This window comes from Pseudorca crassidens, chromosome 9 (genome assembly GCF_039906515.1).
Source record: "Pseudorca crassidens isolate mPseCra1 chromosome 9, mPseCra1.hap1, whole genome shotgun sequence".
Lineage (NCBI taxonomy): Eukaryota > Metazoa > Chordata > Mammalia > Artiodactyla > Delphinidae > Pseudorca > Pseudorca crassidens.
The window spans coordinates 82,605,110-82,631,555 of record NC_090304.1 but is presented as its reverse complement, the minus strand read 5'-3'; the positions used below and the strand labels follow the sequence as shown (position 1 = coordinate 82,631,555).

The window sequence follows — 26,446 nt, the reverse complement described above, 5'->3', positions numbered from 1 at the left end:
AATAGTCATTGGTATTTTATAGGGATTTCATTGAAGCTGTAGATTGCCTTAGGTAGTAAGGTCATTTTAACAACATTAATTCTTCCAATCCATGAGCACAGTGTATTTACACATTTGTTTGTGTCATCTTCAATTTCTTTCATCAATGTCTTATAGTTTTCTGAGTACAGATCTTTTACCTCCTTGGTTAGATTTATTCCTAGGTATTTTATTCTTCTTGATGCAATTGTAAATTTGATTGTTTTCTTAATTTCTCTTCTGATGGTTTGTTGTAAGTGTATAGAACTGTAACATATTTCTGTATATGACTTTTTTATCCTACAACTTTACTGAATTTATTTATTAGTTCTAATGGTTATTTGTTCGCACCTTTAGGGTTTCTACATATAGTATCCTGTCATCTGCAGGCAGTGACTGTTTTACATCTTCCTTTTCAATTTGGGTGCATTTTTTTTCTTTTTCTTGTCTGATTACTGTGGCTAAGACTTCCAATACTATGTTGAATAAAACTGGTAAAAGTGGACATCCTTGTCTTTTTCCTGATCTTAGAGGAAATACTTTCAGCGTTTACTGTTGAGTATGATGTTGGCTGTCGATTTGTCACATACGGTCTTTATTATGTTGAGGTATGTTCCTTCTATACCCACTTTGTTGAGAGTTTTTTATTATATTTGGATGGTGAATTTTGTCAAAAGCTCTTTCTGCAGGTATTGAGATGATAATCTGATTTTTATTATTCAATTTATTAATGTGGTGTATCATGCTAATTGTTTTCCTTATAGAGATACTGAACCTTCCTCATGTTGTAAAATCCTTTTAATGTATTGAATCAGAAAAGATGCTTAACATGTTTTCAGTCTTCTTAAATTCATTGAGACTTGTTTTGTGATGTGATGTGTCCTGCATAATGTTCCATGTTTTCTTGAGAAGAATGTGTATTCTGCTGCTTTTGGATGAAAAGTTGCAAATATACCTATTAATGCCAACTAGTAAAATATGTGACTTAAGGCCAGTGTTTCCCTAATTGATTTTTGATCTGGATAATCTGTCCATTGAAGTAAGTGGGGCATTAAAGTCCCCTACTGTTCTTGTATTACTGTCAGTTTCTCCCTTTATGTTTGCTAACATTTGCTTTATGTATTTAGTTGCTCCTAGGTTGGGTGTATATATTATTACAATTCTTATATCTTCTTGTTTGTTTGATCCCTTTATCATTATGTAATGGCCTTCTTTGTTTCCTATTAGTCTTTGTTTTAAAGTCTACTTTGTCTAAGTATTGCTCCCCCAGCTTTTTCTTCATTTCTGTTTGCATGGAATACCTTTTTCCATCCCCTCATTTTCAGTCTGTGTGTGTCTTTGGATCTGAAGTGAGTGTCTTGTCAGCAGCATATTTATGTATCCTTTTTTTTATTATTATTATTCATTCAGTCACTTTATTTATTTTCATTGGAGAATTTAGTCCATTGACAGTTAAAGGGATTATACAGCCACTATGGGAGACAGAATGACGGTTCCTTAAAAAAATAAAAATAGAGCTACTGTATGATCCAGCTATCCCACTCCTTGGCATATATCTGGAGAAAACCATAATTCAGAAAGATACATGCACCCCAATATTCATTGCAACAGTATGTGCAATAGCTAGGACATGGAAGCACCTAAATATCCATCAACAGAGGGATGGATAAAGAAGATGTTGTACATATATACAGTGGAATATTACTCAGCTATAAAAATGAACAAAATAATGCCATTTGCAGCAACATGGATGGACCTAGAGATTGTCATACTGAGTGAAGTAAGTCAGACAGAGAAAGACAAATATCATATGATATCACTTATATGAGAAATCTAAAAAAAATGGTACAAATGAAATTACCTACAAAACAGAAATAGAGTTGCAGATGTAGAAAACAAACTTATGGTTACCAGGGGATAAAGGGAGGGGGGATGAATTCGAAGATTAGGGTTGACATATACACACTACTGTACATAAAATAGATAACTAATAATGACCTACTGTATAGCACAGGGAACTCTACTTAATATTATGTAATGGACTGTATTGGAAAAGGTTCTAAAAAAGAGTGGATATATGTATATGTGTAACTGATTCACTTTGCTGTACACCTGAAACTAACACAACATTGTAAATCAACTATATACCAATAAAAATTTTTTAAAAAAATAAAGAGATTGTAAAGTAAGTATAGGTATGTACTTATTAGCATTTTGTTAATTGTTTTCTGGTTGTTTTTGTAGTTCTTTTTATTCCTTTTTCTCTTGTTTTGCTGTCTTCCTTTGTAATTTAATGACTAATGCTATGTTTAGATTCTTTCCCCTTTTTGTGCGTGTGTGTACCTATTATAGGTTTCTGTTTGTGGTTATCATAAGGTTCATATATACCAAATATATATCTACATATACCTATATATATGATTATTTTAAGTTGATATAATCTTAAATTTGAGTTCATTCTAACAACCATGCATTTCTCTCCCTCTCCCAAAGTTTAATTTTTTGACATAATATTTTACATATTTTTTTATTTTGTGTACCCTTTAATACACAAAACATATAATTGATAGATGGTAGTAGATATGGATAATTTTACTACATTTCTCTACTATGTTTACTGTATGTTTGTCTTTACCTATTATTGTTTCTGTCGTATTTTTATATTTCTAGCTGTGGTCTTTTCTGCTTAGAGAATTCCCTTTAACATTGCCTGTAAAGCTGGTTTAGCTGTTCTGAGGCCTTTTAGATTTTGCTTTCTGTAAAACTATTTTCTCTCTTTCAAATGTGAATGATAGCCTTGCTAGGTAGAATATTTTTAGTTGTAGGAGTTTTCCTTTCATCACTTTGAATATATCATATCATTCCCTTCTGGCCTGCAAAGTTTCTGCTGAAAAGTCAGTTGAGAGTCTTATGGGAGTTCCCTTGTACATAACTAGTTGTTTTTCTCTTGCTGCACTTAAGATTCTCTCTTTATCTTTGCCATTTTAGTTTTGATATGTCTTGATGTAGAACTCTTTAGTTTCATTTGTAGGGGGACTCTCTGTGCTTTCTGGATCTGGAATTCTGTTTTCCTCCCCAGACTAAGGAAGTTTTCAGCTATTATGTCTTCAAATAAATTCTCTTCTGCTTCTCTCCCTCTTCTCTTTCTGGGACCTTTATAATGTGAATGTTAGTACACTTGATGTTGCCCCAGAGGCCCCTTAAAATATCCTTACTCTTAAAAATTATTTTTTCTTTTTTTCTATTCAGCTTGGATGATTTATACTATGCTTCAAGTTTGCTGATCTGTTTCTTCTGAATCATCTAATCTACTGCTGATTCCTTCTAGTGTATTTTTTATTTCAGTTTTTCTATTCATCAGATCTGTTTGGTTCTTCTTTAAATTTTCTAACTCTTTGTTGAAATTTTCACTCTGTTCATCCTTTCTTCTCTTGGGTTTGGCAAGCATCTTTATGATCATTACCTTGAACTCTTTTAAATTGCTTATCTACACTTCTTTTAGTTCTTCTGAGGTTTTGTCCTATTCCTCCTTTTGGAAAATATTCCTTTGTATCCTCATTTTGCTTAATTCTCTGTGTTTATTTCTATGTATTAGGTAATTCAGTTAAGTTTCTTGATCTTGGAGAAGTGGTTTTATGTGGGAGATTCCTTATGTGGCCTAGCAGCACACTGCCCTCTGGTCACCAGAGCTATGATCCAGGTGTGCCCCTTATGTGAACTGCATGGGCCCTTCTCTTGTGGGAGGACTGACTACTGTGGGTGCTCTGGTAGGTGGAACTGGCCATTGGCCCAGTTGGCTGCCAGGCCCTGATTCATGTGGTGGCTGCCAGCCAGTTTGTGCATGGGGCCAAGTCCCAGCATGGCTGTTTGCATAGCTTGGGGTGTCCTGGGGTTGCTGCTAGCCCACCTGAGGTTGGAGTCAAGTCCTGAGACAGTTGACTTCATGGCCCAGGGGGTTGTGGGGCTAGTTCCAGCCCTCTGGTGGGCTGGTAAGTTTCTGGCACTAATAAGCTAGAGGGAGGACTCCAAAACTGCCTTTTGATCTCCCAGCCTCCTTTGCAGCTGGTGTGATCATGTGACTGGGCTCTGGACCAGGGAAGACCAGGAAAGACCAGGGGAGTGTAGATATGCTTTATCCCACCCTCCTCCACACTTTTGTCTCCTGAGGAGCCAGGACACAGACCTGGCTGTAACCTGGACTGACCACAAAGATGAGGATGTTGCCCTGGGTGGAGCCTGAGTCCTGAACAACCCAGTGGGCAGGGACCCCACCTCACTGCTGGACTTTCATGAGAATCTGAGACTGTAAAGAGAGCTCCATCGACTCAACCGCATGCCTTGGACTCAGGAAAGTCACCTGCAGCATCAGAAGCTCCCGGTGGTAAAGGGGGCCCTGGGTTAGAGGCCACATGTACAGAACAAGCTGAAGGGTCCCCTCCCCTCTAGGCAGCTGCCCTCCTGGGATCCCAATCCTGCTTGGGCTGGGGGACCAAGGTCCCTGGAGAGGACCCAGATGGCAGTGGTCAGACTCCTGCAGCCCTGAGTGAGGTAGAGGAACACAGAGGTCAATAGGGGCAGCCAAGCAATGGGTGGCAGGGGTAGGGGCTTGTTGTGCCCCCGCCACAGGTCCTGTGACAGGATGATGTGGCAGCCGCAGGGTGTGGAAAGAAACATGTAAACAAAGCCCCAGACCCCTTCTGAGACTGAAAGCAAGTCACTACAAGTACTTGCTGAAAAGATGAATCACAGGAAAAGAAGTGTGGTTCCTGCTCATAGGGACAGATCAAATGAGAAGGGGGGCGCTGGGGACCAGAGGTGAGAAAGAGAGAAGGGGTGGGAGCTGTCACGGCAGGCAGGGAGGTGACAAGCTTCAGGGTGAGGGGCCGGGTGGGCTGGTCCAGGGAGGAGGGTTGAGGATGTGAACTGGGGTGGTCTTATCGTTTCAGCTGAGCTGCCCTCGAACATTCTCTGGGCTTCGATCCACCAAGGCCTCCCATGTGTCACATGGGGAGCTGAAAAGCCCAGGGGCTTCTCTATTTCCCGTGTGACTTTGGTTTATAGAAAGCGTGATTTGGCATCATCTGAAATGCACATCTGACCAATGTAAAGAACCTTGCAAGTTTCCACAACATATGCCACAGACACAAACGCCTCTGAAGAATGCTGGTGCCCAGTAGTGATTGATGACCCAGCGATGAACCTACTTGGATCTCTCACATCAGAACATGGCACAATGGGTGCCTCCGAGGCAGGTCTTGAGGGAACTCTTTAGACAGAGCCTTCCTCCTGCCCCACAGCCAACCTCCCTCCCTGATCCCCTTGCCTCCCTAAGGTTTGACCCAACTCCTTCATCACCCACCCCTTTCCCCTTTTTACTTGACCATCCAGTTTCCATCAGACCCTCAGCGAGAAACAAAAATAATTCATGGTGCAAACTTGGGAGAAGCAGCTCACCTGGTAAAAAATAAGTCCCTTTGTACTTAAGAGGCCCCACCAAGTGCTGACTGCACGGAAGTCCCAGGAAGCTGAGTGGGGGCAGCAGGGGATGGGGGGTGGGGGTGGGGCTAACTGCCCCTCCCCTACACAGGGTACTGGTTTTTGGTGCATGCGTAGATGGTGCTCAGCTGGCTTCTCCTCCGGATCCGCTCAGGCACTTTGGGGAGGATCTGGAAGGTCTGAGGCAGCAGCTCCAGACAGGCCTCACAGAACTTCTTGATTCACCAGCAGTAGATGATGGGGTTGAAGACAGACTTGAGGTAGCTGAGCTCTAGGACGCAGAGGCTGGTGGTGTAGAATGTGTGTCCGCAGTAGAACCTCCAGTTGAACACGGGACAGCAGGCTGTAGACAGAGTGTGGCAGCCAGCACAGCGAGAAGCCCACGAAGAGGATCAGGATGGTGGTGAAGGCCTTGGTTTTGAAGCTCAGGTCCAGGCTGACCTGCTGCTGCCGTTGGAGCCCCCGCAGGCCGGTGCAGGTTGGCAGCTGCAGGTCCAGGCTGTAGGACTTGTTGTGCACGTGCACGGCGTCCTTGCACACTGTGTGCAGTATGCCCAGGTAGGAGCTGAGCATCACGGCGAAGGTCGCGAAGAAGGCGGCCCCCACCAGCGTCAGCACTTAGGCGCGGCCGGCCAGCAACTCGGTGTAACCCAGCATGCATTGTGGTGCCCGCGCTGGCACCTCCACCTGCGGCCAGTCGCCCAGCAACAGGGTTGAGACACAGAAGTACAGAGCCCAGGACACGGCGGTGATCACCTTGGCCCTGCGGGGGTTCAGCCTTTCCTGACGCTGGACGATGATGAGGAAGTGGTCCACACTGATGATGAGTAGGATGGCCACGCCCTCCAGGACGAAGGACCAGTAGAGCGCAGCCGAGAGACTGCAGAAGGAGTCCCCGAAGTGCCAGGAAACAGTGATGAGGGTTACGACGGTGAAGGGCATGAAACACAAGGACAGTATGATGTACAAGAAGGCCAGCGTGGCCAGCAGCAGGGTGATGGTGGAGTGCATGGCCGGCCTCTGGTACACGATGATGCAGACCACGGTGTTGCTGAGGAACCCCACCACGATCATCAGCATCATGAGGACTGCCAGGGACATCCTGAGGGGCGCAGGTGAAGGGGGTGCCCGAGAGTCTGCCGCGTGGCTCCCTTTGGGCAGCAGGTATTCGTAGGTCTCAATGGACGAGCGGTTAGAGGCCATCATGGAGGAAGTCCTGGAGCTGGGGCAGAAAGGAGAGGAAGGGGCCTCAGCGCTTCAGGGGCTGCTGCATTCTTTCTGCTGGCTGCATTTTCCTCCCGGTTTTCTTGGATCTAGAGGGCGCTGCAAGGGCTGGGAGGAGCCTGCCTCTTTGGGAGCAACTGGCTGGGATTTGCGATTCATCACAGCCTCATCATCTCCGTGACAATGACTGTGTCCGCAGCTTTCTACTTGGACGCTCTCACTGGCCTGTTGCAAAGAAGCATGAAAGAGAAGGGGGTTAGACCTTCCAAGCATGGGTTGAATAGAGCAGTTTTTACCTTTTACAGGTATTTTAAACATCAGAGTGGAGCTGACTCACTTATTTACCACGTGGGGAAAAGGCTTGGTCTTCACAAATACGACGAGCCTTGTCATGTAACCCAGGAAACCTGATCAGACCTACATTGTGGGGGACCAGAATTTGTAATCAACATTTCCATAATCAGCATGTATTTTATAACTTGAATTACAAACATCCTGATCCAGTGAAGCTTTGGCTGAGGCAACCCCCAGTAGAGAGCCAGCTCCATGAGGGCAGGGTTTTGTCTGTGTGGTTTGCTGTGTCCCCAGCAGAGAAGATGTTCAAAAGAAATTCTGTTGAATGAATAAATGGTAGTTGATGCCGCTGCTATTTGTTTAAGTGTGGAGTCACATGCAGTTTTAAAAAATAATCCAGCAAGATCCCATGTACCCTTCCCCCAATTTCCCTTAATGGTAACACTTTGGACAACTGTAGTGCTGCTAGAATGTTAGTTTTGGAAACACTGATGAAAAGGAAGACACTATCCCCCCAGATAAACTCTTTTAAAGGATGCTGTTGGGGCTTCCCTGGTGGCGCAGTGGTTAAGAATCCGCCTGCCAATACAGGGGATGTGGGTTTGAGCCTTGGTCCAGGAAGATCCTACATGCTGCAGAGCAACGAAGCCCGTGTGCCACAACTACTGAGCCCACGTGCCACAGCTACTGAAGCCCACACGCCTAGACCCCATGCTCCGCAACAAGAGAAGCCACCACAATGAAAAGCCTGCACACCACAATGAAGAGTAACCCCTGTTCGCTTCAACTAGAGAGAAGCCTGCGCACAGCAAGGAAGATCAAACACAGACAAAAAAAAAAGAAAAAAAAGTTGCTTTGTCAGCACCAGTGTCCTCATGGTAGAACAAGCTTCCAAAAATGTCTGCCACTAGTGTTTATGTCTCCAGTGGGAGTCCTAGTAGCTTCTTGCCTCTCCAAGTCGTTCTCCAAGGTCAACTAATGGGTCTGACCCAGACTCCTTTCAAATTATTTCCTCTGTGCTGGGATTCAGAGCATGTGAGATTTTGTGCATGCCTTTTAAAAGCAGAGTGTCTGTGTCATATAGTCCTCTGTCTCTCCCACATGCAAGCCCCACTGTCTTTTAAAGCCAAATGTTCTAGGGACTCTTCTTCCCTGTGCAGGAACCCTGGACTGGGGAGCCTGATGTGGGGTTGAGACTCACCATTCCTTGTGAAGAACCTCTGCAATTGTGATTCCTCTCATTTGAGCATTGCCTATCCAGGGGTGTGGGTCGTCTTCTCCCACACTTCTAGTTGTGGTTCCTCTTTTATATCTTTGGCTGCGGAAAATCTTTTCTGCTAGTCTCAGCTTGTTTTCATGGATAGTTGCTTTGTAAATACTTGTAATTTTGGTGTGCATCCATTGTAAGAAGGGAACATTTTCTTTCGCTTGGATTTTCAGTTGCTTGAAAAAATAATACAATATCATTTTTTTCTATAAAAATTGAGAAAAATCAAATGCATAGATATGTTCAACTTTAGAAAAGTAGGTATTTGGTAAAAGATACTTAATAATTGGTATATTACCCTCACACACACACACAAACATAATTTAACTCCATATGCATACTACATTTATTTTTCCATTCCTATTTATTTCATATAGATCACACATTTTGTAAACTAGCAGGGGCCATACCAAATGGCTCACTTTTTCTATTGCCCTATACATTTTCTGTACAAACCATCTAACTGTGATGTTGCTTATTTAATAATCTGAAATTCAATACTGGCAAAGCCAAGAATTTATGCTGATAATAAATCAATTTCTCTGAGGGGTGTGGAGTTGGGTTCTTGCTTTCCGTTCCTGGAAGGAAACGTTTAAATACTGACAACTGTTACTTTAAACCCACCTTGGTATTACAGGGGCTTGAGTCTAACCTCCCTTTAAATGCATACAAGTTTTCAGAGAATTCAACCTAGGCATTCAAAAGGAAAGGAAAACTGGCTCAACTTTGTTCCATTTTCCTTCAGATAATGGATAGGAGAATGTGAAAGAGAAGCCATTTAGTCTTAAGTACACATTATATGGTATTTTCAAGGATGTAACAGTCCTTAGTTCTTGGGCAAAAAATCTTAAGTCTCAAGAGAAGTAAAACATTGACTTGTGAAGAGTTAGGAATTATATACACTAAAACCAAAACTTTTATTTATCTAGAAAGAAAGTTGACAAATACTATAACATAACACATGATCTTACAGATTTTGAAATTTTTAAATGTGGCATTACTATTAAATAAATCATGTGGAAAGCAACTATATTGACAACGATAGCAAAAATCTGTATTTTGTACATCCTGCTGACAGTTGATAGCATGACTGAATTGATCAAAATCTATTAATTATTTCTTTCAACCTTCAAAATCTCTCCTTGCTTAAAACTGATGAAATCACAACATCATTAATCCAAATAAGTGATTATAATTATCAAATTAATTATTCCTATACTATCAAGTTCTGGTTATTTTGATCAGTTTAAGTACTATGATCTGAAGACTGATTTCTGAATACTAAACATATATTTAGGGGCTTTTACTTTGATTTCTGGTAAAGCTTTGCATATTTGATAATAACAATGACAGATTACATTTGAATTTCAACCCAATACACTGATTTTATTGTTTCTGTATTTCAGATAGTCAAAAATCAATTACCTTGACAATAGTGCTTATTTCATATGTACAAAAAATATTTTAAGATTAGACAAGGAATTTTCTTTTTCTTCTTCTAATATTAATATTATTACTACTACTACTACTTAGGACTGGCTTGCCTCACCTATATAGAGAGTAAAGGAATAGTTTATTATAAGACCATCTGGTGTCAATATGAATAAATTGAAATTAACAGATAGATAACCCTCTTCATTTTTAAAGAAAAGTGTTATTTCTCAAGTGTTAGTGTGATTATATTTTCTGTCTTCCAAGACTTCACAAAATGAATTGCTGCTGAAATTTCTATGACATTCGTCCTTTTCTTAAGAAGAAGAAGCCTATATCAGTCAGGACAGCTGATTTGGTTCCACCACGGAGAGGGGGAAGCTTTTACTGAGGCATTGTGCTGTGTTACATATAACAAAACTCTGAGAGAGTTGCCTATACCCCATTTCTTCTCCTTCCATTCACTTTTGAACCCACTTCAATTAGGTTTTCATGCCCATTCTTCTATTTGTTATTCTCAAAGTAACAAATAACTTGCACATTGCTAAATACATTAACCAATTCCCAGTCCTCAGTGTATTTGATCAACAGTGTGTTAATCAATCTAATTCTTTTTAAAATTTTTTATTTTATATTGGAGTATAGTTAACTAACAATATTGTGTTAGTTTCAGGTGTACAGCAAAGTGATTCAGTTATACATATATATGTACATATTCTTTTTCAAATTATTTTCACATTTAGGTTATTACAGAGTATTTAGCAGACTTCCCTGTGCTATACAGTGGGTCCTTCCTGTTTATCTATTTTAAATACAGCAGTGTGTATATGTCAATCCCAAACTCCCAATCTATCCCTCTCCCCTAGCTTTCCCCTCTGGTAACCATAAATTCATCCTCTAAGTCTGTGAGTCTGTTTGTTTTGTAAATCAGTTCATTTGTATCATTATTTTTAGATTTTGCATGTAAGTGATATACGATATTTGTCTTTCTGTGTCTGACTTACTTCACTTAGTATGATAATATCTAGGTCCATTCATGTTGCTGCAAATGGCATTATTTTATTCTTTTAAATGGCTGAGTAATATTCCATTATATACAGGTACCACATCTTTATCCATTCCTCTGTTGATAGACATGTAGGTTGCTTCCATATCTTGGCTATTACAAACAGCGCTGAAATAAACATTGCTGTGTGTGTATACTTTTGAACCATGTTTTTCTTGAAATATATGTCCAGGAGTGGAATTGCTGGATCATATGCTAGCTCTATTATTAGTTTTTAAAGAAATCTCCATACTGTTTTCCATAGTGGCTGTACCCATTTAATACTTTCCCACAAACAGTGTGGGAGGCTTCCCTTTTCTCCACACCCTGTCCAGAATTTACTGTTTGTAGATATTTGGTAATGGCCATTCTGACTGGTGTGTGGTGATATCTCATTGAAGTTTTGATTTGCATTTCTCTAATAATTAGCAGTGTCGAGCATCTTTTCATTTTCTTCTTGGCCATCTGTAAGTCTTTGGAGAAATGTCTATTTAGATCTTTTGCCCATTTATTGATTGTATTGCTTGTTTATTTTATATTAAGTCACACGAGCTGTTTGTAATTTTTTTAGATTAATCTCTTGTCTGTTGCTTCATTTGCAAATATTTTTTTCCCATTCTGTGGGTTGTCTTTCATTTTATTTATGGTTTCCTTTGCTGTGCAAAACTTTTTGAGTTTAATTAGGTCCAATTTGTTTATTTTTGTTTTTATTTCCATTACTCTAGGAGGTGGATATAAAAGATCTTATTTTGATTTATTTCAGAGAGTGTTATGCCTATGTTTTCCACTGAGAGTTTTATAGTATCTGGTCTTACATTTAAGTCTTTAATCCATTTTGAGTTTATTTTTGTGTATGGTATTAAAGAATGTTCTAATTTCATTTCTTACATGGAGATGTCCACTTTTCCTAGCTCTGTTTACTGAAAAGACTGCCTTTCCTCCATTGTCTTGCCTCCTTTGTTGTAGATTAATTGACTTTAAGCACTTGGGTTTATTTTTGGGCATTTTATCCAGTTCCATTGACCTATATTTCTGTTTTTGTGCCAGTACCATAGTGTTTTGATTACTGTAGCTTTGTAGTACAATCTGAAGTTAAGGAGCTTGATTCCTCCAGCTTTGTTTTTCTTTCTTGGGATTGCTTTAGATATTTAGGGTCTTTTGTGTCTTCATACAAATTTTAATATTTTTTTATAGTTCTGAGAAATATGCCATTGGTAATTTGATAGATATTGCATTGAATCTGTAGATTGCCTTGGATTGTATAGTCATTTTGACAATATTTATTCTGCCAATCTAAGAACATGGTATATCTTAACATCTGTTTCTGCCGTCTTCAGGTTTTTTCATCAGCATATTATAGATTTTGGAGTACAGGTCTTTTGTCCCATTGGTAGGTTTATTCCCAGGTATTTTATTCTTTTTAATGTGATGGTAAATGGGATTGTTTCTTTAATTTCTCTTTCTGATCTTAGCTGTATGTTTGTCATATATGGCATTTATTATGTTGAAGTATGTTCCCTCTATGCCCACTTTCCTGAGAGCTATTATCATAAATGGGTGTTGAATTTTTGTCAAAAGATTTTTCTGCATCTATTGAGATGATCATAAGGTTTTTTATTCTTCAATTTGTTGAGGTGGTGTATCACACTGATTAATTTGTGGATATTGAAAAATTCTTGCATCCCAGGGATAAATACCACTTGATCATGTTATATGATCCTTTACATGTATTATTGGATCCAGATTTCTAGTATTTTCCTGAGGATTTTTGTGTTGATGTTCATCAGTGATATTGGGCTGTAATTTTCTTTTCTTGTGATATCTTTGTCTGGTTTAGGTATCAGGGAGATAGTGGCCTCATAGAATGAATTTGGGAACGTTCCTTCCTCTGAAATTTTTGGGATAGTTTCAAAGGATAGGTGTTATCTCTTCTCTAAATGTTGGTTAGAATTCACCTGTGAAAACATCTGGTCCTGGACTTTTATTTACTGGAAGTTATTTAATCACAGTTTCAGTTTCAGTACTTGTGATTATTCTCTTCATATTTTTCTATTTCTTCCTGGTTCAGTCTCAGAAGTTAGTATCTTTCTAAGGATTTGTCTATTTTTTCTCAGTTGTCCATTTTGTTGGTGTATAGTTTCTGGTAGTAGTCTCTTATGATCCTTTTTATGTCTGTGGTGTCCATTGTAACTTCCTCTTTTTCATTTCTAATTTCATTGATTTGAGTCCTCTCCCCCACACCTTTTTTTTTTTTTTTTTTGATGAGTCTGGCTAAAGGTTTATCAATTTTGTTTTTCTTTTCAAAGAACCAGCTTTTAGTCTCATTGATCTTTTCTGTTGTTTGCTTTCTTTCTATTTCACTTATTTCAGCTGTGATCCTTATGATTTTTTTCCTTCTACTAACTTTGGGTTTTCTTTGTTCTTCTTTCTCTAGTTCCTTTAGGTGTGAGTTTAGATTGTTTACTTGTGATTTTTCTTGTTTCCTAAGGTAAGATTTTATTGCTATAAACTTTTGTCTTAGTACTTCTTTTGCTGTGTCCCATAGGTTTGGATCATCATGCTTTCTTTCTCATTTGATTTCCTCTTTGATTACTTCAGTGATCCATTTGTTGTTTAGTAACATATTGTTTAGCCTCCATATGTTTGTGTTTTTTTACAGTTTTTATTTTCTTGTAGTTGATTTCTAATCTCACAGAGTTGTGGTCAGAAAAATTGCTTGATATGATTTCAATTTTCTTAAATTTGCCGATTCTGGCTTTGTGGCCCAACATATGATTAATCCTGCAGAATGTTCCATGTGCCCTTGAGAAGAATGCATATTCTGCTGCTTTGGGATGGAATGCTCTATAACCGTCAATTAAGTCCATCTGGTCTAATGTGTCATTTAAGACCTGTGTTTCCTTATTGATTTTCTGTCTTGAATATCTGTCCATTGATGAAAGTGGGGTGTTAAAGTCTCCCACTGTTATTGTGTTACTGTCAATTTCCCGTTTTATGTCTGTTAGCATTTGCCTCATATATTGAAGTGCTCTTACTTTGGATGCATATTCACAATCATTATGTCTTCTTCCTGGAATGATCCCTTGATCATTATGTAGTGTCTTTCTTTGTCTCTTATAACAGTCTTTATTTTAAAGTCTATTTTGTCTGATATGAGTATTGCTAGTCCTGCTTTCTTTGATTTCCATTTGCATGGAATAAATTTTTCCATCGCTGCACTTTCAGTCTCTATCTGAAGTGGATGTCTTGTGACTGCTTATATACAGGTCTTTTTTTTTTTTTTTAACATCTTTATTGGGGTATAATTGCTTTACAATGGTGTGTTAGTTTCTGCTTTATAACAAAGTGAATCAGTCATACGTAAACATATGTTCCCATATGTCTTCCCTCTTGCGTCTCCCTCCTTCCCACCCTCCCTATCCCACCCCTCCAGGCTGTCACAAATCACAGAGCCAATATCCCTGTGCCATGCGGCTGCTTCCCACTAGCTATCTACCTTACTACGTTTGTTAGTGTGTATATGTCCATGACTCTCTCTTGCCCTGTCACAGCTCACCCTTCCCCTACCCATAACCTCAAGTCTATTCTCTAGGAGGTTTGCGTCTTTATTCCTGCCTTACCCCTAGCTTTTTCATGACATTTTTTTTTCTTAAATTCCATATATATGTGTTACCATACGGTATTTGTCTTTTTCTTCCTGACTTACTTCACTCTGTATGACAGACTCTAGGTCTATCCACCTCATTACAAATAGCTAAATTTCGTTTCATTTTATGGCTGAGTAATATTCCATTGTATATATGTGCCACATCTTCTTTATCCATTCATCCGATGATGGGCTCTTAGGTTGTTTCCATCTCCGGGCTATTGTAAATAGAGCTGCAATGAACATTTTGGTACATGACTCTTTTTGAATTTTGGTTTTCTCAGGGTATATGCCCAGTAGTGGGATTGCTGGGTCATATGGTAGCTCTATTTGTAGTTTTTTAAGGAACCTCTATACTGTTCTCCATAGTGGCTGAACCAATTCACATTCCCACCAGCAGTGCAAGAGTGTTCCCTTTTCTCCACACCCTCTCCAGCATTTATTGTTTCTAGATTTTTTGATGATGGCCATTCTGACTGGTGTGACATGATATCTCATTGTAGTTTTGATTTGCATTTCTCTAATGATTAATGATGTTGAGCATTCTTTCATGTGTTTGTTGGCAGTCTGTATGTCTTCTTTGGAGAAATGTCTATTTAAGTCTTCTGCCCATTTTTGGATTGGGTTTTTTGTTTTTTTGTTATTGAGTTGCATGAGCTGTTTGTAAATTTAAGAGATTAATCCTTTGTTGGTTGCTTCATTTGCAAATATTTTCTCCCATTCTGAGGGTTGTCTTTTGGTCTTGTTTATGGTTTCCTTTGCTGTGCAAAAGATTTGAAGTTTCATTAGGTCCCATTTGTTTATTTTTGTTTTTATTTCCATTACTCTAGGAGGTGGGTCAGAAAGGATCTTGCTGTGATTTATGTCATAGAGTGTTCTGCCTACGTTTTCCTCTAAGAGTTTGATAGTTTCTGGCCTTACATTTAGGTCTTTAATCCATTTTGAGCTTATTTTTGTGTATGGTGTTAGGGAGTGATCTAATCTCATACTTTTATATGTACCTGTCCAGTTTTCCCAGCACCACTTATTGAAGAGACTGTCCTTTCTCCACTGTACATTCCTGTCACCTTTATCAAAGATAAGGTGTCCATATGTGCATGGGTTTATCTCTGGGCTTTCTCTCCTGTTCCATTGATCTATCTTTCTGTTTTTGTGCCAGTACCATACCATCTTGATAACTGTAGCTTTGTAGTATAGTCTGAAGTCAGGGAGCCTGATTCCTCCAGTTCCTTTTTTCGTTCTCAAGATTGCTTTGGCTATTCGGGGTCTTTTGTGTTTCCATACAAATTGCAAAATTTTTTGTTCTAGTTCTGTGAAAAATGCCAATGGTAGTTTGATAGGGATTGCATTGAATCTATAGATTGCTTTGGGTAGTAGAGTCATTTTCACAATGTTGATTCTTCCAATCCAAGAACATGGTATATCTCTCCATCTATTTGTATCATCTTTAATTTCTTTCATCAGTGTCTTATAATTTTCTGCATACAGGTCTTTTGTCTCCTTAGGTAGGTTTATTCCTAGATATTTTATTCTTTTTGTTGCAATGGTAAATGGGAGTGTTTTCTTGATTTTACTTTCAGATTTTTCATCATTAGTGTATAGGAATGCCAGAGATTTCTGTGCATTAATTTTGTATCCTGCCACTTTACCAAATTCATTGATTAGCTCTAGTAGTTTTCTGGTAGCATCTTTAGGATTCTCTATGTATAGGATCATGTCATCTGCAAACAGTGACAGCTTTACTTCTTTTTTTCCGATTTGGATTCCTTTTATTTCCTTTTCTTCTCCTATTGCTGTGGCTAGAACTTCCAAAACTATGTTGAATAAGAGTGGTGAGAGTGGGCAACCTTGTCTTGTTCCTGATCTTAGTGGAAATACTTTCAGTTTTTCACCATTGAGGATGATGTTTGCTGTGGGCTTGTCATATATGGCCTTTATTATGTTGAGGAAAGTTCCCTCTATGCCTACTTTCTGCAGGGTTTTTTATCATAAATGGGTGTTGAATTTTGTCAAAAGCTTTCTCTGCATCTATTGAGAAGATCATATGGTTTTTCTCCTTCAATTTGTTAATATGGTTTATCACATTGATAGATTTGCGTATATTGAAGAATCCTTGCATTCCTGGAATAAACCCCACTTGATCATGGCGTATGATCCTTTTAATGTGCTGTTGGATTCTGTTTGCTAGTATTTTGTTGAGGATTTTTGCATCTATGTTCATCAGTGATATTGGCCTGTAGTTTTCTTTCTTTGTGACATCCTTGTCTGGTTTTGGTACCAAGGTGATGGTGGCCTCATAGAAGGAGTTTGGGAGTGTTACTCCCTCTGCTATATTTTGGAAGAGTTTGAGAAGACTAGGTGTTAGCTCTTCTCTAAATGTTTGATAGAATTCGCCTGTGAAGCCACCTGGTCCTGGGCTTTTATTTGTTGGAAGATTTTTAATCACAGTTTCAATTTCAGTGCTTGTGATTGGTCTGTTCATATTTTCTATTTCTTCCTGATTCAGTCTTGGCAGGTTGTGCATTTCTAAGAATTTGTCCAGTTCTTCCAGATTGTCCATTTTATTGGCATAGAGTTGCTTGTAGTAATCTCTCATGATCTCTTTTATTTCTGCAGTGTCAGTTGTTACCTCTCCTTTTTCATTTCTAATTCTATTGATTTGAGTCTTCTCCCTTTTTTTCTTGATGAGTCTGGCTAGTGGTTTATCTATTTGGTTATCTTCTCAAAAAACCAGCTTTTAATTTTATTGATCTTTGCTATTGTTTCCTTCATTTCTTTTTCATTTATTTCTGATCTGATTTTTATGATTTCTTTCCTTCTGCTAGCTTTGGGGTTTTTTTGTTCTTCTTTCTCTAATTGCTTGAGGTGCAAGGTTAGGTTGTTTATTCGGGATGTTTCCTGCTTCTTTAGGTGGGCTTGTATGGCCATAAACTTCCCCCTTAGAACTGTTTTTGCTGCATCTCACAGGTTTTGGGTCGTTGTGTCTCCATTGTCATTTGTTTCTAGGTATTTTTTGATTTCCTCTTTGATTTCTTCAGTGATCACTTCATTATTAAGTAGTGTATTGTCTAGACTCCATGTGTTTGTATTTTTTACAGATCTTTTCCTGTAATTGATATCTAGTCTCATGGCATTGTGGTCAGAAAAGATACTTGATACAATTTCAATTTTCTTAAATTTACCAAGGCTTGATTTGTGACCCAAGATATGATCTATCCTGGAGAATGTTCCATGAGCACTTGAGAAAAATGTGTATTCTGTTGTTTTTGGAAGGAGTGTCCTATAAATATCAATTAAGTCCATCTTGTTTAATGTATCATTTAAAGCTTGTATTTCCTTGTTTATTTTCATTTTGGATGATCCGTCCATGGGTGAAAGTGGGGTGTTTAAGTCCCCTACTATGAATGTGTTACTGTCGATTTCCCCTTTTATGGCTGTTAGTATTTGCCTTATGTATTGAGGTGCTCCTATGTTGGGTGCATAAATATTAACAATTGTTATATCTTCCTCTTGGATCTATCCCTTGATCATTATGTAGTGTCCTTCTTTGTCTCTTTTAATAGTCCTTATTTTAAAATCTATTTTGTCTGATATGAGAATTGCTACTCCAGCTTTCTTTTGGTTTCCATTTGCATGGAATATCTTTTTCCATCCCCTTACTTTCAGTCTGTATGTGTCTCTAGGTCTGAAGTGGGTCTCTTGTAGACAGCACATATAAGGGTCTTGTTTTTGTATCCATGCAGCTCATCTGTGTCTTTTGGTGGGAGCATTTAGTCCATTTACATTTAAGGTAATTATCGACATGTATGTTCCTATTCCCATTTTCAAAATTGTTTTGGGTTCGTTATTATAGGTCTTTTCCTTCTCTTGTGTTTCTTGCCTAGAGAAGATCCTTTAGCATTTGTTGTAAAGCTGGTTTGGTGGTGCTGAACTCTCTCAGCTTTTGCTTGTCTGTAAAGGTTTTAATTTCTCCATCAAATCTGAATGAGATCCTTGCTGGGTAGAGTAGTCTTGGTTGCAGGTTTTTCTCCTTCATCACTTTCAGTATGTCCTGCCACTCCCTTCTGGCTTGTAGGGTTTCTGCTGAGAGATCAGCTGTTAACCTTATGGGGATTCCCTTGTGTGTTATTTGTTGTTTTTCCCTTGCTGCTTTTAATATGCTTTTTTGTATTTAATTTTTGACAGTTTGATTAATATGTGTCTTGGCGTATTTCTCCTTGGATTTATCCTGTATGGGACTCTCTGTGCTTCCTGGACTTGATTAACTATTTCCTTTCCCATATTAGGGAAGTTTTCAACTATAATCTCTTCAAATATTTTCTCAGTCCCTTACTTTTTCTCTTCTTCCTCTGGAACCCCTATAATTCGAATGTTGGTGTGTTTAATGTTGTCCCAGAGGTCTCTGAGACTGTCCTCAGTTCTTTTCATTCTTTTTTCTTTATTCTGCTCTGCAGTAGTTATTTCCACTATTTTATCTTCCAGGTCACTTATCCGTTCTTCTGCCTCAGTTATTCTGCTATTGATCCCATCTAGAGTATTTTTAATTTCATTTATTATTTGTTCATCGTTGCTTGTTTCATCTTTATTTCTTCTAGGTCCTTGTTAACTGTTTCTTGCATTTTGTCCATTCTATTTCCAAAATTTTGTATCATCCTTACTATCATTATTCTGAATTCTTTTTCAGGTAGACTGCCTATTTCCTCTTCATTTGTTAGGTCTGGTGCATTTTTATCTTGCTCCTTTATCTGCTGTGTGTTTTTCTGTCTTCTCATTTTGCTTATCTTACTGTGTTTGGGGTCTCCTTTTTGCAGACTGCAGGTTCATAGTTCCCGCTGTTTTTGATGTCTGTCTCCAGTGGCTAAGGTTGGTTCAGTGGGTTGTGTAGGCTTCCTGGTGGAGGGGACTAGTGCCTGTGTTGTGGTGGATGAGGCTGGATCTTTTCTCTCTAGTGGGCAGGTTCACGTCTGGTGGTGTGTTTTGGGGTGTCTGTGGCTTTATTATGATTTTAGGCAGCCTCTCTGCTAATGGGTGGGGTTGTGTTCCTGTTTTGCTAGTTGTTTGGCATAGGTTGTCCAGCACTGTGGCTTGCTGGTCGTTGAGTGAAGCTGGGTGCTGGTGTTAAGATGGAGGTTTCTGGGAGATTTTCGCCGTTTGATATTATGTGGAGCTGGGAGGTCTCTTGTTGACCAGTGTCCTGAAGTTGGCTGTCCTACCTCAGAGGCAGAGCCCTGACTCCTGGCTGGAGCACCAAGAGCCTTTCATCCACACGGCTCAGAATAAAAGGGAGAAAAAGTAGAGGGAATTAGAAGTATGAGGAAAGAAAGAAGGAGAGGAGGGAAGGAAGGAAGGAAGAAAGAAAGAAAGAAGCAAAGAAGGAAAGAAGGCAAGAAGGAAAGAAAGGAGGGAGGAAGGAAGGAAGGAGGGAAAGAAGGAAAAAAAGAAAGAAAGAAGATACAGTCAAAATAAAATAAAGTATAAAAAAGTTATTGAATTAAAAAAGTCTTATTTAGAAAAAAGAAAAAGGGACAGATAGAACCTTAGGACAAATGTTGGAAGCAAAGCTATACAGACAAAATCTTACACAGAAGCATACACATACACCCTCACTAAAAGAGGTAAAGGGGAAAAAATCATAAATCTTGCTGTCAGAGACCACCTCCTCAATTTGGGATGATTCGTTGTCTAAAGGAGGGAATGAAGGAAGGAAAGAAAGAAAGAAAGAAAGAACGAAGCTAAAGTATAATAACGTTATTAAAATTAAAATTGATTATTAAGAAAAAAATTTAAAAAAAAAACTGTGGACGGATAGAACCCTAGGACAAATGGTGGAAGCAAGACTATACAGACAAGATCTCACACAGAAGCATACACATACACACTCACAAATAGAGGAATAGGGAAAAAAAATCATAGATCTTGCTCCTAAAGTCCACTTCCTTAATTTGGGACGATTGGTTGTCTATTCAGGTATTCCGCAGATGCAGGGTATATCAAGTTGATTGTGGAGCTTTAATCCGCTGCTTCTGAGGCTGCTGGGAGAGATTTCCCTTTCTCTTCTTTGTTCTTACAGCTCACCGGGGCTCAGCTTTGGATTTGGCCCTGCCTCTGCGTGTAGGTCGCTGGAGGGAGTCTGTTTTTTGCTCAGACAAGACGGGGTTAAAGGAGCCGCTGATTCGGGGGCTCTGGCGCACTCAGGCCGGCGGGGAGGGAGAGGCACGGAGTGCGGGGCAGGCCTGCGGCGGCAAAGTCCAGCGTGACTTTGCACCAGCCTGAGGCTCGCCGTGCGTTCTCCCAGGGTAGTGGTCCCTGGATCCCGGGAACCTGGCAGTGGCGGGCTGCACAGGCTCCGCGGAAGAGGAGTGTGGAGAGTGACCTGTGCTCGCACACAGGCCCCTTGGTGGCGGCAGCAGCAGCCTTAGCGTCTCCCGCCCGTCTCTGGGGTCCGTGCTTTTAGCCGCGGCTCGCGCCCGTCTCTGGGGTTCGTGCTTTTAGCCGCGACTCGCGCCCATCTCTGGAGTTCCTTTAAGCAGCGTTCTTAAACCCCTCTCCTCACGCACCAGGAAACAAAGAGGGAAGAAAAAGTCTCTTGCCTCTTCGGCAGGTGCAGACTTTTCCCCGGACTCCCTCCCGGCTAGCCGCGGCGCACTAATCCCCTGCAGGCTGTGTTCACGCCGCCAACCTCAGTCCTCTCCCAGCGCTCCGACCAAAGCCCGAGCCTCAGCTCCCAGCCCCGCCCGTCCCGGCGGGGGAGCAGACAAGCCTCTCGGGCTGGTGAGTGCCGGTCGGCACCGATCCTCTGTGCGGGAATCTCCCCGCTTTGCCCTCCGCACCCGTTGCTGTGCTCTCCTCCGCGGCTTCAAAGCTCCCCCTCCACCTCCCACAGTCTCCGCCCGCGAAGGGGCTTCCTAGTGTGTGGAAACTTTTCCTCCTTCACAGCTCCCTCCCACTGGTGCAGGTGCCGTCCCTATTCTTTTGTCTCTGTTTTTTCTTTTCTTTTGCCCTACCCAGGTACGTGGGGAGTTTCTTGCCTTTTGGGAGGTCTGAGGTCTTCTGCCAGCCTTCAGTAGGTATTCTGTAGGAGTTGTTCCGTGTGTAGATGTATTTCTGGTGTATCTGTGGGGAGGAAGGTGATCTCCACGTCTTACTCTTCCGCCATCTTCAAGGTCCCCCTACAGGTCTTGTTTTTGCATGCTTTCAGCCAGTCTGGATCTTTTGTCTGAGCATTTAATTCATTTGCATTTAAGATACTTAACAATATGTATGTTCTTATTGCCATTTTGTTAATTGTTTCGGATTTGCTTTGTAGTTGTTTTTTTTTTTTTCTTCCTCTTCTGTTCTCTTATCTTGTGATTTGGTGACTAACTTGTGTTTGAATTTCTTTTCTTTTTTAATTTGTTTTATTTTTTATTTTATTTTATTATTTTTTTTTGCGGTATGCAGGCCTCTCACTGTTGTGGCCTCTCCTGTTGTGGAGCACAGGATCTGGATGCGCAGGCTCAGCGGCCATGGCTCACGGGCCCAGCTGCTCCGCGGCATGTGGGATCTTCCCGGACCGGGGCACAAACCCGTGTCCCCTGCATCGGCAGGCGGACTCTCAACCACTGTGCCACCAGGGAAGCCCTAATTTGTTTTATTTTATTTTTTGGATGTGCCAAAAGGCTTGCAGGATCTTAGTTCCCTGATCAGGGATTGTACCCGGGCCCACAGCACAGAAAGCACCAAGTTGTAAACACTGGACCACCAGAGAATTCCCATGTTTGGATTTCTTATTTTATTTATTTATTTTTTTTAATGTGTGTAGATTTTGAGTTTGCTGTTAGCATGAGGTTTTAATATGTTAGTCTATATATAAATAAGATTGTTTTAAGTTGCTGGTCTTTTAAACTCGAATCCATTTCCAATATCCTGCTTTTATGCTCTCTTCTTCTCACAGTTCTTAGTTTTGATATCATATTTTTGTGCAGATGACTTACAGCATGTTTGCCTTTACTGGTGAGCTTTTCCATTTGTAATTTCTTATTTCTAGTTGTGGCCTTTTTTTCTACCTAGAGAAGTACCTTTAGCATTTGTTGCAAAGTTGGTCTGGTGGTGCTGAATTCTCTTAGCTTTTGATTGATTGTAAAACTTTTGATTTCTCTCTAAAATCTGAATGAGAACCTTGCTGGGTAGAGTATTCTAGGTTGTAGGTTTTTCCATTTCATCACTTTAAATATATCATTCCACTCCCTTTCGGCCTGCAGAATTTCTGCTGAGAAATCAGCTGAAAACCTTATGGAAATTCCCTTGAATGTTATTTGTTGCTTTTCCCTTGTTGCTTTTAATACATTTTTCTTTGTCATTAATTTTTGTCAATTTGATTACCATCTGTCTCCATAGAATAGAATAGAATAGAATATGAATGTTGCTGCATTTAATGTTGTCCCTGAGGTCTTTGATACTGTCCTCATTTCTTTTCATTCTTTTTTTTAAATTCTGTTCCACGTCAGTGATTTACAACATTCTGTCTTCCAGCTCACTTATCCATTCTTCTGCCTCATTTATTCTGCTATTGATTCATTCTAGTGCATTTTTCATTTCAGTTATTGTATTGTTCATCTCTGTTTGTTCTTTAGTTCTTCTAGGTCCTTGTTAAACATTTTTTGAATACCTCAACTTGTGTCTCCGTTCTTTTTCTGAGATCTTGGATCATCTTTACTACCATTATTCTGAATTCTTTTTCAGGTAGATTGCATATCTCCACTTCACTTAGTTGTTCTTCTGGGGTTTTATCTTCTTCCTTCATCTGGGACATATTCCTCTCCTGTCTCATTTTTTCTAACTTTCTATGATTGCATTTTCTGTTTGCAGCCTGCAGTGTTGTAGTTCTTCTTGCTTCTATTGTCTTCCCCCAGTGGATGAGGCTGTCTAAGAGGCTTGTGCAGGCTTCCTAGTGGGAGCAACTGGTTCCTGCCCCCTGGTGGGTGGGAGTATGTCTTTTTCCTTTGGGCAGGGTCATGTTGGGGTGTGTATTTATGAGGCAGCTGGTTTTCAGGAAGACTTTAAGAAGCCTGCCTGCTGTGTTCCCTCCCTGTTCATTTTTTGGCCTGAGGCATACCAGCACTGGAGCCTACAGGCTGTTGGGTGAGGCCAGGTTTTAGTGAGAAAATGGCAGCCTCCAAGAGGGTTCCAGCCAATGAGTACTCCCCAGAACTAATATAACCTGTGTCTTTGTTTCCACTGTGAAGCACAGCCATCCCCTGCTTCCATGGGAGACCCTCCAATACTGGCAGGTAAGTCTGGCCCAGTCTTTTGAAGTCACCACTTTTTCCCCATTGGTCCTGGTATGCTTGTGAGCCTATGTGCATCCTCTGAGAGTGCAGTTTCTGTTTCTCCCAGTCCTGTGGAATTACTGTGATCAAACACTGCTGGCCTTCAAAGCCAGGTTCTCTGGGGACTCCTCCTTCCCTTGCCCAACACTGAGGTTGGGGTGCCTGATGTGGGTCTCAGAACTTTCACTCCTGTGGAAGAACTTCTGTGGTATAATTATTTTCCAGTTTGTGGGTTGTCCACCTGGCATGTACGGGATTTGATTTTATGGTGATTGTGCCCCTCTAATAGTCTTATTGTGGATTCTTTGTCTTTGGATGTAGGATATCTTTTTTGGTAGGTTCCAGCATTTTTTTGTCGATGGTTGTTCAGCAGTTAGTTGCAATTTTGGAGTTTCCATAAGATGAGGTGAGCTCATGTTATTCTACTCTGTCATCTTCAATCTTTAATTCTTGAAGCATTTATTTTACTTGGCATCCAGGATACCAATCTGTGTTCTCCTACATTATTGACAATATTATTGCAGATTCTCTTCCTGATTTATCCAGACCTCTAAATCAGGAGTGCACAAAGCATCAGACTTCTATGCTTTTTTTCTATGCTTTCCTTCTATGCTTTCACTTTCTTGTTGATCTAATACAGACTTGTCTTTAACTAGTGTCTTTAGACTGATGATGCCCACATTTACACACCAACAATCCCTATGGTAGATTAAATTATTATTCCCATCTTCTCTAGATGAGAATTAAATATCTCCCCTCCAAAAATGTCAGATTTAACAATGTGACTTAATTTGGTCAATAAACTGAGAATGGAAATTATATTGTTCACCTGTAGGAGAAGATTTATGAGCCAAGGTATGATTCATCATGTTGCCTTTTCTTTCTGCTGTGGACTGGTAAAGCGTTAACACATCTATTTTGTTGGACCAGGTCTCAGAATCAAGGTAACTTGGAGCAAATCCTCAGCAGCCCCAAGGTAACCATGGAGCATGAGTGGAAAAAATGTTTCCTGTAGGCCACCAACATTTGGGTGTCATTTGTTACTGTTGCATAATGAAGTACTTTATCTGATGCAAACCCGTCTTTTTCCTCAGATCTCATATACTTACTCTTTATTGAACTCCTGTATGTTGGTATTTAACATGTCATAAATAAACTGATCATTTCCCTCCAAATATTTTCCTCCTACAGTTGTCTTTATCTCACCAAATTGCAATTCTATCCCTTCTGCTGATCAGACATTGACTTCTCTCTTATCTCACAGTCCCTAATCAATCCTTTGACAGGTCCTGCAAACTTCAAAATTAGCTGTAGTTATATCTATAAATATATGACTGCTTTTAACCATTTCTGCTCTAAAACATTTAACCATCATCTTTCATTTGAACCAACTGCAATAACCTCCTAAACAGTCTCTCTGTCTCTACTTTGGCTTTTTATATTCTATTATTTCTACTGCAGCCTGAGTGATTAAATTTTTTGGTCAAATATCTCCACTGGTTTTCCATTTCACTCAGATAAAGAAATATTTTTACCATTGCCTAGAGCATCCTTATAATCTACTCTCTGAATTTACCTTCTCCCACTCTCTTCCCTCCTCACTTTATTTCAGTCACATGAGCTTCCTTGTGGTTCTTCAAACATACTAAACACAGTCTTTCCTCAGGGCCTTTACATTGCTGTTCCTTATGTCTTGTATCTTTTCCCCGATACCATGAAGGTTAAGTCTCTTACTGTCCTCACATCTTTTCTTGAAATATCACTGAATTCATGAGGCCATCCTTAATGATTGTATATAAATCTCAACACTGACTATCCCAAGCTGCTCCTCAACTCTTCCAAATACATTTTTCATAATTTTTCTCCAAGGTACATAACATTATATGACATATTACATATACACTAGTTTATTGACCCCCTCACATAAATATAAGCTGTATTACAGCCAAGATTTTATCAGTTTTCTTCACAGCTGTATCTTTCGTACCCAGATCAGAGTCTGTCATATAGTATGTGCTCAATAATATAAAGAGATCTGAAAGGTCCTGGCTCTCCCTTTACCTTTGTGACCTTGGACAAGTTAATGACCTCTGTGCCTATCTTATATGGTTTGTGTGAGGATTTTAAAAGAGAAAATATAGATATAACACTTAGAGCAATGTCTGGCACATAGTAAGTAATCATCAACATTAGCAAAAAAAAAAAAAAAAAGGTGATGTATAACTTATTATACAAACTGGGAGTATATTCTATACCAGAAACACATGGTTTCAAATCCTTACTCTGTTATTGAAAGCTGTGTTGACCAACATAAACCTCACCTTCTATGCTTCATTGTTCTTATCTATAAGTTGATGATAACAGAATTTATAAAATTAGAGATAATGTATATGTAATGTCCAGACTGTGTCTTAATTATAGTAGCCATACATATAGTTACCATTATAATGGAAACAATTTATTGAGTGATTGATCTGTACCAGGAAATGAGTACTTGGACAATCTTATAATGTAGCCATTGTTATTTTCTCACTTTTCCAAATAAAGAAATTAAGTTGTTGAGAGTTTTGGGAACTTTATCAGAACTTATAGCTAATAAGTGGAGGGGCTGGAATTTGAACCCAATTTTTGTTCTTGAACTCTAGCCTACCCTTCTTTATTTATATATTGACTTACTAATTAATAAACATAAGTGTTAATCCTCAAAGAATTTAATA

At 39.7% G+C, this 26,446-nt stretch overlaps 1 pseudogene; it reads right to left on the bottom strand.

Annotated features, from left to right (window-relative positions):
- Positions 1–5,597: 5,597 nt before the first annotated feature.
- Positions 5,598–6,897, bottom strand: LOC137229705 (probable G-protein coupled receptor 45; annotated as a pseudogene).
- Between the last annotated feature and the right edge of the window lie 19,549 nt (positions 6,898–26,446).